Consider the following 13113-nt stretch of genomic DNA (forward strand, 5'->3'; position numbering starts at 1 on the left):
CTGATTTGCATATGCCACACCCCCTGACATCACCTATCCTGGCTGTTTTGGACCCAATCCTTGCCATTCAGGGCCGAAATTCAGCCCAAAATGGCAAAAAGGGGCTGTAAGAGCCCAAAATGGTCAGGATCAGGCCGCTGCTGAGCAGGAGAGTGATCCACCACCCTTCAGATGCCAGATCCTGGCCATTTCGGGCCCAATCCAGGATGAAATGGGCCCAAAATGGCCGAGAGTCAGGTGGGTGGGGCCACCTGACATGTGACCTCTTTGGGAAACTGCCGGAACTGCATTCCTGCGCATTCCCCCTCAAAATGAGCCCTGCTAATACTCTAAAGAAGAGGTTTAACCAGGTGCAAATTTGCCTGAATAAACCATACTGTGCAAATGTGAGGAAATTGCAATAAACATTTCTTGTTTCTCCAGAAACTTGCTTACCTATTCTTGTGTTGGGGCAGGGATAAGGAAGAATATCCCTGGATCTGTCTCTCCATGGGGCCTGGCCATGTGTCAGGAGGGAGATTCCTCTTTTCTCCCCTTTTTGGCTTATCTTGTCTATTAGGAGGAATTTGATGGGTTTTTTGCTATAGGGAGATCTGGTTAAGGACTTAGACTGAAAAGTGGATGAGACAAAGAATTCACCTACCTACCCCATGGGGACTCACTATATCCTGACAGTCATCATAGTGACATTTCAGCACAAAAGTGAGCTCTATTATCAAGGTGTTGTGCTGCAATTTTAAATCCTCTTGTCTCCATAGTTATAAGGGATATATAATGTCAGATAACAGCTATCCCTGTGATTTTCATAGGGAAAAGCGAGTAAAGGTTAGGAGAAGTAGAATTATAGCACTTTGCATACATAATATCTTCAGAATGCCAGATAATGTAGGTGTCAGTGTTAAAGACTTGTTATGAAAAGCTTTTGTTTTCCTTCGTACCAGCTAGAATTGAAATACTTGAGTTTCCTTAGACTCTATTTAGAATAGGGAATTCTAAAATAAATTTATTTGAGCTCAGTTTGGATCAGACCTGAATTAGTTCATTTAAGTTCAAGGCCATTCTCAGTGAAGTCCTGATGATGTCATTGAAGTTCAAGAACATGTCAATGCCTGACATTGCATCTCCTGCAAACACTTTCATAAGCCGTTACTTGGATTGCCAAGTTCCCACTGGGGTAGGGAATCTCTTCACACAGCCACTCAGCTGAGCAATAGGAGAAAAATCAGGAAAATGGGGGCAGTCAGCAGCGCCCTAACATTCTGACATCACTTCTGGTTGTGCTAGAAGTGACAGCAGCACAGCATCAGTGGTGTCATCATGTTGCCAGCAAAGCCTTCCCAACAATGAGTTTCTTTCTGGTTGACAATGAGATCTAGAGGTTTCTGGAATAAAAACACCCCCATCTCCTTTTGCCAAACTTAAATGGTGGCAGTAATGGCAGCAACAAAGGGACTTGAGTTGAAATACTGAGGCCTAAGATGGTACAGGAAAAGTATCCCAGACATCAGAATGGTGGGGAGTGGTAGTTGTCTCAGGGCTTCTATGTACATATTAACAAAACAGAAGTTCTGAGAAACCCTCATTCCCTGAAAATTTGAGGGTCAAGCTAATTGAGATGCCAGGCATAAGTTAAAACCCACTGTCTCATTTAGCTTGACCCTCAATATGTCACAAGCATTTGAAGCTTCCTCCACACTAGTGAATTGCATCTTCTTCCTGCCCATTTTTTAAAATTCCCCACTTTTGGTGGAGGTTTTTTACAGCTGTCTATTTTATAACAGTTCAATATCTATTTTTATGTTTCCCCCCCGCCCACATCTCTTCACATGAGAAGTTATCCCCTTTAATGCAAATGGTATGCAATTTGCCCCCTTATCTGCTGCCATACTTGCCCAGTTACTCTTTGTGTTCTAACCACCAAGCTGGCATAACTTTTATGTTGCTCCAGGAAGACCATTTCATATTTCAGAAGTATGCTCTGTCTTTGAAGCATAAGGATATGGTTTTCTTAGGCAACAATGCAATGTTACCTAGGTTTGGTTCACATTGGAGGATAAAGCAATGTAGTCTTGTAGTAGTTTTGTAATATTTGTTTTATTTGCAAATCTACAAATAGAGTACACCTCACAACAGCCTCTGTCTCCCTCTTTACATCTCAGTCTTCCAACTAAACCTACTATTCTTTCACACACAAAGCTACCCCTCTCCTCAATAGGGAGGGTTTGCCTTCTCTGCACTATCAAAGACTGAGAGCCAAAACACACGTTAAGAAATACCTAGGTTCAGCACGTGTTCTCTTACCTCAAGGTTTGCCGGGATCTGTAGGCGTCCTGGAAGCTTAAAGTTTAGCATTTACAGAGCAGCAGGGAGGGAAATACAGGCGCCTGTATTTCCCTTCCCCTTTCTGCTGCTCTGTAAATGCTAAACTTGTTCTCTTACCTCAAGGTTTGCTTGGATCTGTAGGCGTCCTGGAAGCTTAAAGTTTAGCATTTACAGAGCAGCAGGGAGGGAAATACAGGCGCCTGAATTTCCCTTCCCCTTCCTGCTGCTCTGTAAATGCTAAACTTGTTCTCTTACCTCAAGGTTTGCTTGGATCTGTAGGCGTCCTGGAAGCTTAAAGTTTAGCATTTACAGAGCAGCAGGAAGGGGAAGGGAAATACAGGCGCCTGTATTTCCCTCCCTGCTGCTCTGTAAATGCTAAACTTTAAGCTTCCAGGACGCCTACAGATCCCGGCAAACCTTGAGGTAAGAGAACACGTGCTGAACCTAGGTATTTCTTAACGTGTGTTTTGGCTCTATCTCCTAACAATTATCACCTACTGAGGAAATATCAGATGAATATTCAGTGTCATCAACACAACAAATGTATGGTCACTCAGCAGCTACTAGAAATAAAACTTTCTCATACACAAGCCCTGAACAAGAAAACTTTGACAAGGGTGTTTTTGGTTTGTTTGTTTTTTTGCATTTTGATAATGTGTTTGGGAAACTGATGTCTAGAGTTTTGTCCCAAGTGAGCAGAAAGCACATTAAAAAACCTGGACTTTTGATCACTGCCTTATGAAAGAAGATTACGGGAACAAGTCACACACTTCTTTTTTGCCAAGGATCTACCGAGGCCGAGGATCTACAGCCCTAATCTGGCTAGCCCAAACTAGCTCAGTCTAGTCAGATCTCTGAAGCTATGCAAAGCCAATTCCTTGGTTAGGAATTGGATGAAAGACCACCATGTAAGACCAAAGCAGTGGCGCTGCAGAGCCAGGCAATGGCCAGCCACCTCCATTAGTTTCTTACCTTGAAAACCCTAGCAGAGGTTGCCATATGTCATGCTAGAATTTAATGGCACTTTCTACCACCGCAGTACCCTGCACCAACATTTCTACAGTTTAAGAGTTTGAGTTTAAGATTATACTTTTCCAGCTTCAAGGATACTCTAGAAAATACAGTGGTGGTGTAAGATATGATAGGATCAGTACAACCGAGAATAAAGTCACTAGCTCCTGTGTGGATAATTACAGCACCCCATTGGGACCACATATAGACACAGAAAGGGTACCTATTAGATTAACTCCCCAGATGTACAAAAGTATATAACTTTGTAAACTTACCTAAAGAAAAATTGAAAAAGCCCTTAAAAACTGTCCTGGTTACAACTGAAAATGCCATAGAAAAGCAAGACAGTTAAGAGCAGCTATATTTCAGTTGAAAGGAAAAATAAGTTAATGTACCCGAGTTCTTTAAAGTATACAGAACCATGAAAGGAAATGTTTTGTGTAGAGTGAGGTGTGATTGAATTTCCAAATTCCCCCCCTCCCCCAGTTTCTTGCAGATCCCGAGTTCATATTATGCTACTGGAGAAAGGAAAAGGAAAACAAAATTAGAAAAGTAATTCTGGCATTTCCACTAGAAACAAGTCTGTGATTATTATTTTAACTAGTTCATTTAGTCAGACCTATCAAATTATCTCAAGCACAAAAAAATTCCTCAGTGTAAATGGCATACTTCAGGAAAATATTGAGTGAAGTAAAAGCATTTAATTTCATGAAAATTATACATAAAAAGAATCACTGTATGTCTATTGTTAACTATACTATATTTTTACACAAGAAACAGAAGTGATTGTTTCAGTATTGGACTGAAACTTTTAAAAGACTGATAACTGTAATGTGGAGAGAGAGAATTTATTCATCTGAATGTACTCTTGAATCAGTGCACTTGCAACAGCCATGTGTATATACATAACAATTGACAATGAACACAGTTCAACACATAATTGGTCATATGGAGTAAAGCTCTGAAACAGCTCAGAAACAGTCCACAGTAAGAGCAGTACCTTCCGCCCCCACAGATCCACCCACAGAACATTTTCCAGTCAAAGATTTGCGTGGGCTGCTGCTGCTGCAGGATTGATTTGATTTTCAAGACTACCTTAAAAGTGCTCTCTCTCTCTCTCTCTCTCTCTCTCTCTGTCTTAAAAAAAGCCCTCTCCTAAAGGGCAGAACAGCCAAAGACGGCAACTGTACAGCTAAAAACCTGGTGTTTCTTTAATTGCATGAAGCAAACTAAGACTTTGTGACAATCTGGGCATTAATAATTCACTAGAAAGAACAATGCTGTGTAGTAGCGACAGTCACCGCACTGACATTCTCTAAGTCTTTTTTTTTTATAAATTTTTTTATTTTTCATAACTACAAAACACTACACAGCACTACACAAGACTATCACAAGGAAAGGGGAGAGGGAAGGGACAAAGGGGGATGGAAAAAGAAAAGGGGGGGAATGAACTACAAACACTAAACACTACACTTCAATGTTTTCCCTTCATACTGTCATAATACAAAAATAGCTCCATAGGATAATGATGGAGTGGTTAATCATACAGAGAATAAACATTTCAAATTCTGATTAAACTTTCCTCCCCCTTCTAGGTCCCGGACGCAATTCTCTCTGTGCAACCGCTGTTGCGGTGCTCTCCTCCTCCTCCCCCCCCTCCGGCTTCTCCTTTTCTTCGTTCTCGGTGCAGCAGAGTTCCGGATTTTTATTCTCAAAATCCTTTAGTTGATCTTCTGATAGTATCTTATAGGCCTGATCTTTATATCTAAACCATATTCCTTCCGGGAATAACCATTTGTACTTTATTCCATGGTCCCTCAGAAGAGCTGCAAACTTTTTATACTTAAAACGCCTTTTCCGGACTAGAAATGGAACGTCCTTCAAAATCTTGACTTTCAAACCCAAAAAGTCCAAATCCGCATTGTATGAGTTATATAGGATGGTGTCCCGAATCTTTTTAAATGAAAAGTCAATAATGATCTCACGAGGCAACTGTCGCTTTGTTGCATATTTTGAAGAAGCCCGACGGACCTCCAAAATGGCGCTTTTAACCTCTTCTTTAGTCGTCCTCGCGGGTATCGCCAATAGTTTCGAAACCACCTCCCACAGATCCTCATTTTCCTCCTCTTTCACGTTTTGGAGACGCAAAATTGTCTGCGTTCGTTCCATCTGTAGCCCGATCAGCTGGTTCTCAACCAACTTCAGCTCCTTTTTTGTAGCCTTCACAAGTGACGCACTTTCCAGAGCAGACTTCTCTGCCCCCCCCGCTGCTTCCTTAATGGTTTTCACTTCGCTTTCAATTAAGCCCACCCTTTGATCAGTTTCGTTCAGCTTGTCAACAAAGGGTTTTATGGCTTCCATCACCGCCCTGCGCACCAACTCTTCGAGCGACTCTCCCTTCAAAGTAGCCGAGATTGACTTACCGAGAGCGGGACTTTGCTTCTTTGCTGCCATTTGGGGGGGGGGGGGCGCCAACAAAATTCTGGAACTCAGCGAAGGGGAAGAACGAGTCTTCTTCAGATCAACCTCTCCTTCACGAACGCTTGTAGAACAGAAGGGATTTGCTTGTTTACGGGCTTCCGCCTGTTTCTTTTATTTGCCGTTTCTCGTTGCCCGGCGGCACTCGAGGCGCCGCGCACGTCTGCCGGCCTCCATAGGGACAAACGGGCAATTCCCCCCCCGCATTGATTTCGGGGGTTCTTCCCGCAGCGTCCCGGACCCTGGCTCCCTCCCTGGGAGTCCTGGGGGCTAATCCTTGTAGATCAGCCGCCTGGTCAGGGTGCCCGGTCGTTTCCTCCCGGACCAGCCGAGAGGAGCGTCCGGCATGGCTGAGAAAACAAAACCGAATCCGACATTCTCTAAGTCTTGAAGACAGGTAGATTGAGGGTGACAAAATGAAAAGCCCTTATAGTGTGAGGTAGGGCATTATTGTTTCCATTGTAAAGAGGAGAACAATGGCTTCAAGACAGTAATTTACTCACAGTTACCAGTAATGCAATCAAACAGCCCTCTCTCTAATGTGCGATACAGTGAGAAATGCCAATATTTTCCCACATCAGTGTGTAAGTTCTAATAGAGTATGGCATCTGCCCTTTCTGTATGAAGGATTTTAACTGGTGCTGAGGTATGGCTCTTCCCCTGTCAGCTGGAAGCAGAATTTAAATCACGCTGGCATTCAGTACTCCAAGATACTGCTATGTGCCATAGTATTATGGGGATCCCATAACAATCCCATAAAGTTCATCACTAGCTTCCAATTCATCTTCCTTGGCAGCTGCAGGCTTGTCCTTCTCATTTTGAATTGGGGCAGCAATGATGGCCGCAGACATCGGTCTACTGCTTTCATGAATCCAGGAAGTGGGCTGGTGGAGGTTGGGTGTGCATAAATCCTACATAACCCCCAGGCTCTCTCATTTGTAGTTCCCACAGGGTGGCCAAGGTTGGTGTGCATCTATCGGCACAGCATTGTACATTGGCCAAAATCTGGATGTCAGGCCGTGCTTGCTCCCAGGTGACAGACGGACCACATAAAGGCACCATGCCCAGGTGGAATCCCACTTGCTGCCATCCTGTGATGCCCCCTCCTGAACTGGTAGATAGAGGGGACAAGGGGGTCATTGGCCGGCAGGCAGGTCAGCCTATACTAGGATCCATGCCCCATGCAGAACCAAGGTTCCTGTAAGCTGTAATCAATAAAGTTGAAGCCTTTTTAATGTCATCTGTGATCTCTGTGTCTTTGTAACCTTGCCCTTGCCCTCACCCCTCAAGCTGCTCCTGCATTACTATGTCCTGATTCAACCCCAGGATCTTTCCAAATTTGCAAATAAACTCAATTTCAGCAATTTCATGTTGTAATTTTCCTTTGAGGTTTCTCTGTTTGAGAACTGCTACTCTCAAGTTAGCTATGGAGTGTCCTGGAAGATTAAAATGTTCTCCCCAGTGGTTTTTTTTAAAAATGTTGTGATTTTTTAATATCAGATTTATGTCCATTCATTCTTTTGTGAAGGGACTGACCTGTTTGTCCAGCATAGAGAGTTGAAAGGCATTGCTGACGCTTGAAGGCTCTATAATGTTGAAAGATGAACAAATGAATAAGCTTGAGATGGTATAGCTGGTGTTGTCAGTTTCAGTGATTGTGTTGTTGAAGTGAATATGGGGACAGAGTTGGCATCTTGGTTTATTGCAGGCCTTGGTCCCAAAGTTCAAGTCCATGTTGCAAAGTGCATTGTTGTGAGTGAGGAGTTGTTTAAGGTTAGGGGACTGCCTGTGGTCAAGAAAAAGTTTGCCTCCCAATGCCTGTGAGAGAGCAGTATCGTTGTCCAGCAAAAGTTGCAGTCCATTAATGATGCATTGAACTGGTTTGAGCTGGGAACTATATGTGTCTACCAATGGAGTTCTGTTGTTTTGTTTGGGCTTATGTTGTAGCAAGTTATTCCTTGGTATCAGCCCTGCTTTGTTGATCTGTTTTCTTACTACATCCAATGGATATTGTAATTCCAGATGTTTCTGTTGTAGATTACATAGAGGAGAATCTCTGCCAGAAGGACAAGCATATGCAGCTGTAGCTTAAAGCTTGAATGAAGACAATGGATTGTTTGGTGCATTTGGGATATGATTGTAGATATGTTTGTCAATCAGTTGGTTTTTGACACAAGGTGGTTTTTATACTTCCTTCATGTATTTGACAGTATTGACTAAAAAATAATACTTCTTGTGTGGATTGATTCACTGTCAGGTTGATGGTGGAGTGGAAGTTATTAAAAGCCTGGTGAAACTTCTTCAATGCTTCTTTCCCATATGTCAAGATTATAAAAATGCCATTGATGAATCTCAAGTACGTAAGGGATGTTAATGGGTGGGAGATGTTCCAAGTCAGCCATGAAAATGTTGGCATATTGTGGTTCCATGTGGTTGCCCAAGGCTGTGCCATTGATCCAAAGAAATAAATGATCACCAAATCTGAAGTAATTGTGGGTGAGGACAAACTGCCAGAGCGTGGAAGCAAGGTCAGCTCTAGAGTTGTTCAAGATGGTGTTCCTAATGGATTGTATTCTGTCTTTGTGGGAGATGTGGTGTACAGAATTCCAACATATGTGGTGGCCAAAATAGTGTTAGCTAGAAGAGTGTCAATAGATAGTATTTTTCATAGAAAGTCTGTGGTGCCGTGCATATAACTGGGGCATTGATGGCATAGGATCTGAGAATGGAGTCCATGTATCCAGTCATTCCTACCATCATGGTGCCTATGCCAGAGACAATGAGAAGTTCTGGGTTGCCAGCTGCGTTGTGTATTTTGGGCAGAAGAAATAAAGTGCCTGGTCACGGTTCCTGTGGTGTGTCCATGTAGATTTGTTCTTGTATGGGCATGGATAATCCTGCTGAGTTCTTCTGATATTCCTGACTGAGGTCTGAGGATAGTTGTTTGTAGAAAGTAGTATCGGAGAGTTGTCCTTTGGCCACCTGCATGTAGTCAGGTTTCTCCATGATGACAACTGCTCCTCCTTTCTCAGCTTCTTTAATTATGATGCCTGGGTTGTTTCTGAGGCTCTTTATTGCATTTCTTTTGGCATGGGTGAGGCTGTCTTATAAAAGATGATACTTCTTGATCACATCAGTTTGGTCTCAACATAGAGATCTAGTGTGGCATTGTGAATTTGTGACCATTAGGTGGGGTCCATGGTTCAAAATCAGCAAAAATCCCAATAGCTCTTCTCCCAAATTTTAAATAGTTATCACTGGTTTTTTCCAAATGTATCATAGCTTAGCCTCTGCCTTATCCCCACCACCCCCTATCTGCATCTCCCTGCCTTCCAAGGAGTACAAATTACATTTTACTTCATGCAGGTGTGTTTGATTTTACAATCAGATCGATTGGCTTTAAGTATGCTACATGAATTGAGACATACAACCTTCTCACTCTGCCCACCCCCAGCAAATCTTAGTGGCCTACAATAAAACCCTCCTCTTCTAGCTCCAAGCTGCTCCTCTTCATGATAGGACTAAGAAAACCTCTTCTTGCTGCTGGTGTTTCTCAAAAGCAGCTAAACATTGAGTCCAGCTCCATAGGATCCCAATTCTTCATAGCATAACCTATGTCTCCATCCCAATGAGTGGATGCAGAAAACCACCACCTCCCCTTCTTTCTGGCTCTAGTGTTTATGGAGACATTTACTTTTTGATATATATTATTTATATTTTATTAATTTATTTACTAAATTTATATCCTACCTTTTTGCTAATATCAAGGAGGACAACAGATTTAAAACATAAAAACATATCTTAAAAACCATTAAAACCAAACAAAAAGCATATCTTAAAAACCATTAAAAGCAGGTTAAAATACATATACGATCCATTAAAATACACATCTTTAAAACAATAATAACAACAATAAAAAAAACACAGCAGGAAGGAGGGATCACTGAGAGAACATCAGACGAAACAAAAATGTCTTCGATGTATTGTCGAAGGCTTTCATGGCCGGAGAACGATGGTTGTTGTGCTACACCTCTGAAGATGCCAGCCACAGCTGCTGGCGAAACGTCAGGAACTACAATGCCAAGACCACGGCAATACAGCCCGGAAAACCCACAACAACTAAAAATGTCTTCGTCTGCTGACAGACGATGGCAATGGAAGGGAACAGGAGAGTGTCTCTGGGGAGACAGTTGTTTTATTTTACACAGCACAGGGAGCTGCTTTAGCACAATGCTTACATGTCTGGGCTCTGAATCAGCACTCTGCTGTTTTAACTGCCATTACTGCCATGAATTCTGCAAGTGGCCTTGGGTAAGCCACTCCTCTCAGCCCCAGCTCCCCAGCTGTATTGTGTGGGGATAATATTAACACTGACTCTGTTCACAACTCCAAGTGTGGCACTAATCTATTCAGAAGGGTGATATATAAGCACATTGTTATTTTTATGGTGTTCTAGAAAGAGGATAGAAAATTTGGAAAGGCATTGCCTGCCTCTGAATTGAGGTGAAATTCTGAAATTTTGCAGAACCTCCCTTACTGCCCTTCCTCTCTTCTCTTTGATCAACATGGAATTGATTGGAAGCTGACATCAAATTCCTAAAAAGAGGAAATGAAACAGATTGTTGGATTTTAGGGAGAAATTGGGTAAAGGGGAATAATATCTAGTTATTCCAGGAGAATAACATGTGTGACTGACAAGGTCATCTGGAGCTGTAGATATGGGGACATTTCCTTTCCCTGCCTCCTTTCCTCCATTCTGCCCTGCAGCTTCACAGATTTATGTTACAGTAACCTACTGTTACACAAGAGCAGATGAAGAGCCTTCTTGGATCAGGGTGGTGGTTCATTTAGTCCAGCATCCTGTTTCACACAGTGGTCAACCAGTTGCCCTGGAGAGCCAACAAACAGAACTTAGAGGCCAAGGCCTCTAGAGGCCAAGCCCATTGTTTCTTCCTACCACAAGGGCCCAGAGGTTTACAGGCTTCCTTTTACTCACCTTTGCTAGTAGCCAGATTCCTCCATCAATCTGTCTAACCTTTTAAAACCACCTGCATTACTAGCCATCACTCCATTCACTGGCATACAGTCTGAATTCTGAGTAAATGAATGATGGCAATTTGAAGGGGAAAATGGCTTTTCTCACACATATTCATGGTTTTCGCTTATGCTGTGCCACACGCCAACAAACTCCATTCTCTCTCATTCATACACATATTGCTCCACCCAGTTCTTTCTCCCTCACCAAATAATCCTGTACTCTGTCTCTTTTCAAAATGATCTCATATCCACTAATCACCTGAAGATCCAAGCTTCTTTCTAGCTCACATACATAGGCTACATGTCTTCTTACACATGCATCCTCTTTCTCTCTCTCACACACACATGCTCACTATCCCAAAAAAATCTTTATTTCATATACAAACTCACTTATTATAATAGGTGAATAACAACAACAACTGCATGTATATACCACTCTCCTAGACAGATTACTGTCCCACTCAGAGTTGGTGTTTAAGCTCTTATCCCAACACTTCATGTGGTGGTATCTATGATCTTTACCTACCTCAATTTATTTCTCTGAAATAAATTTACCTGGCTTAGCCAGTACATTCTCTTTTGCTGATTCTTTCCAGACAGAGAGCCAGTTTGGTGTAGTGCTTAAGAGCACAGGACTCTAATCTAGAGAGCCGGGTTTGATTCCCCACTCCTCCACAAAGCCAGCTGGGTGACCTTGGGCAAGTCACAGTTCTCTGGAGCTCTCTCAGCCCCACCCACCTCACAGGGTGATTGTTGTGGGGTAATAATAACACTTTGTAAACCGCTCTGAGTGGGCATTAAGTTGTCCTGAAGGGTGGTATATAAATCGAATGTTATTATTATTATTATTACAAAATAGTTTATCTGAAGACCCATGCAAGAACAGTGAGGTTCTAGTACACTTCTCCTTCATGTCCTTCATCACCCTTAGCGATGTTTGCTAGAGCTATGTCCTTGTCTGTCTTTGGGAAATGTCTTTGTTGATAATCAGTTCTATTTGTCATCATCTGTGCTTGCTCTTGTCTTGCAGATATTCTCCCTCAAATATGCTCTTGATAGTTGAACAAAAAGGCAAACCTATAACTCTTTTATTTTTACTCCAAAACACCCAATGTATCTCTGGCTTATGCCCTCTCTGTTGGATGACGTAAGCTAATTTGATGTCAGAAAAGGGGAGGATGTTTAGATTTGGGTGGGATTTGGGCCACTTCTTTAAATAATGTTTAAAAACAACCTCTGCCCCATTTGGCAACACAAGACTTGTATAATTCCTAACTTTTCTAACAGGGGTCCCCAACTGTCAAAGTAAATATAAGTTATTGCTTTTGGAGGAAAGAAGTCTAGAAAATGCCAGGTATAACCACACATCTTTAAAACTGTGCTGAACAATTTGAAATGCTGAATGACAAGAGATACCACTGTCTAATTTATTGCATCAGATATCCACATTTTAAATGTTGGGATCAGTTTTTTAACTTGTTTTGATAGGCATAAGAGTCATATGGTATAATGACCATACTGAAGATAAGTCAGTAGAGTCTGGTCTGGGCCTGAACCAAAGACTTCCTCAACACCCATGTATGCCTCTTTGCTTCCATAATGAAGAAAGGTGGGACTTAAAGAAAGTAGTATACCAGCATAGATATCCAAGTAAGCTGTGAAATTGAGTGTAACGTTTGGGTTCTGATGATAAAAAAATACCAACATTCTAACCTTTGTGCTTGTAGGACAAGTTGTGGTCAATGAGGTATTTATTGGAGTTTCTGAATCAACAAGTGTCTTTCTGCAGGGTTTTCAATGGCTGGGGGGTAGAAATTCTCTCTATGTCCTTTGTTCCCTTTAAGTTGCCTGGAAACATCCTGTTCTCACCTCCTCCTTCATTCTGTCCCTACCTGGAATACCATATCGATTTCTTATACCACAGTGCTATGAGGGGGAAAAATCTATTTTTTATGAAATTGCTAATTTTCACAAATAAACTAAACACATGATAATATTGGTGTTTTAACAAGATCACCAAAGTTAGGCTTCATTACTGCAAAATTAGTGGTAGAATAGATGGGATGAGAGACTGAACTATATCCAACCATTCTGGGCATTTGTTTTCCTTTTGTGAAAGAGGCTTCATATCTTTCAGTAAAGAACTTTGAAATTCATAAATAAAAGGGTTGTGTGAAAGAATGGGAACTCTGCATCAGTAAAGCACGCACACACAAACAAACATGCACACACACATATATTGTATTTGGCACCTTCTGGAGCCAG

The sequence above is a fragment of the Eublepharis macularius genome, chromosome 6, assembly GCF_028583425.1.
Source record: "Eublepharis macularius isolate TG4126 chromosome 6, MPM_Emac_v1.0, whole genome shotgun sequence".
In the NCBI taxonomy this organism is placed as follows: domain Eukaryota; kingdom Metazoa; phylum Chordata; class Lepidosauria; order Squamata; family Eublepharidae; genus Eublepharis; species Eublepharis macularius.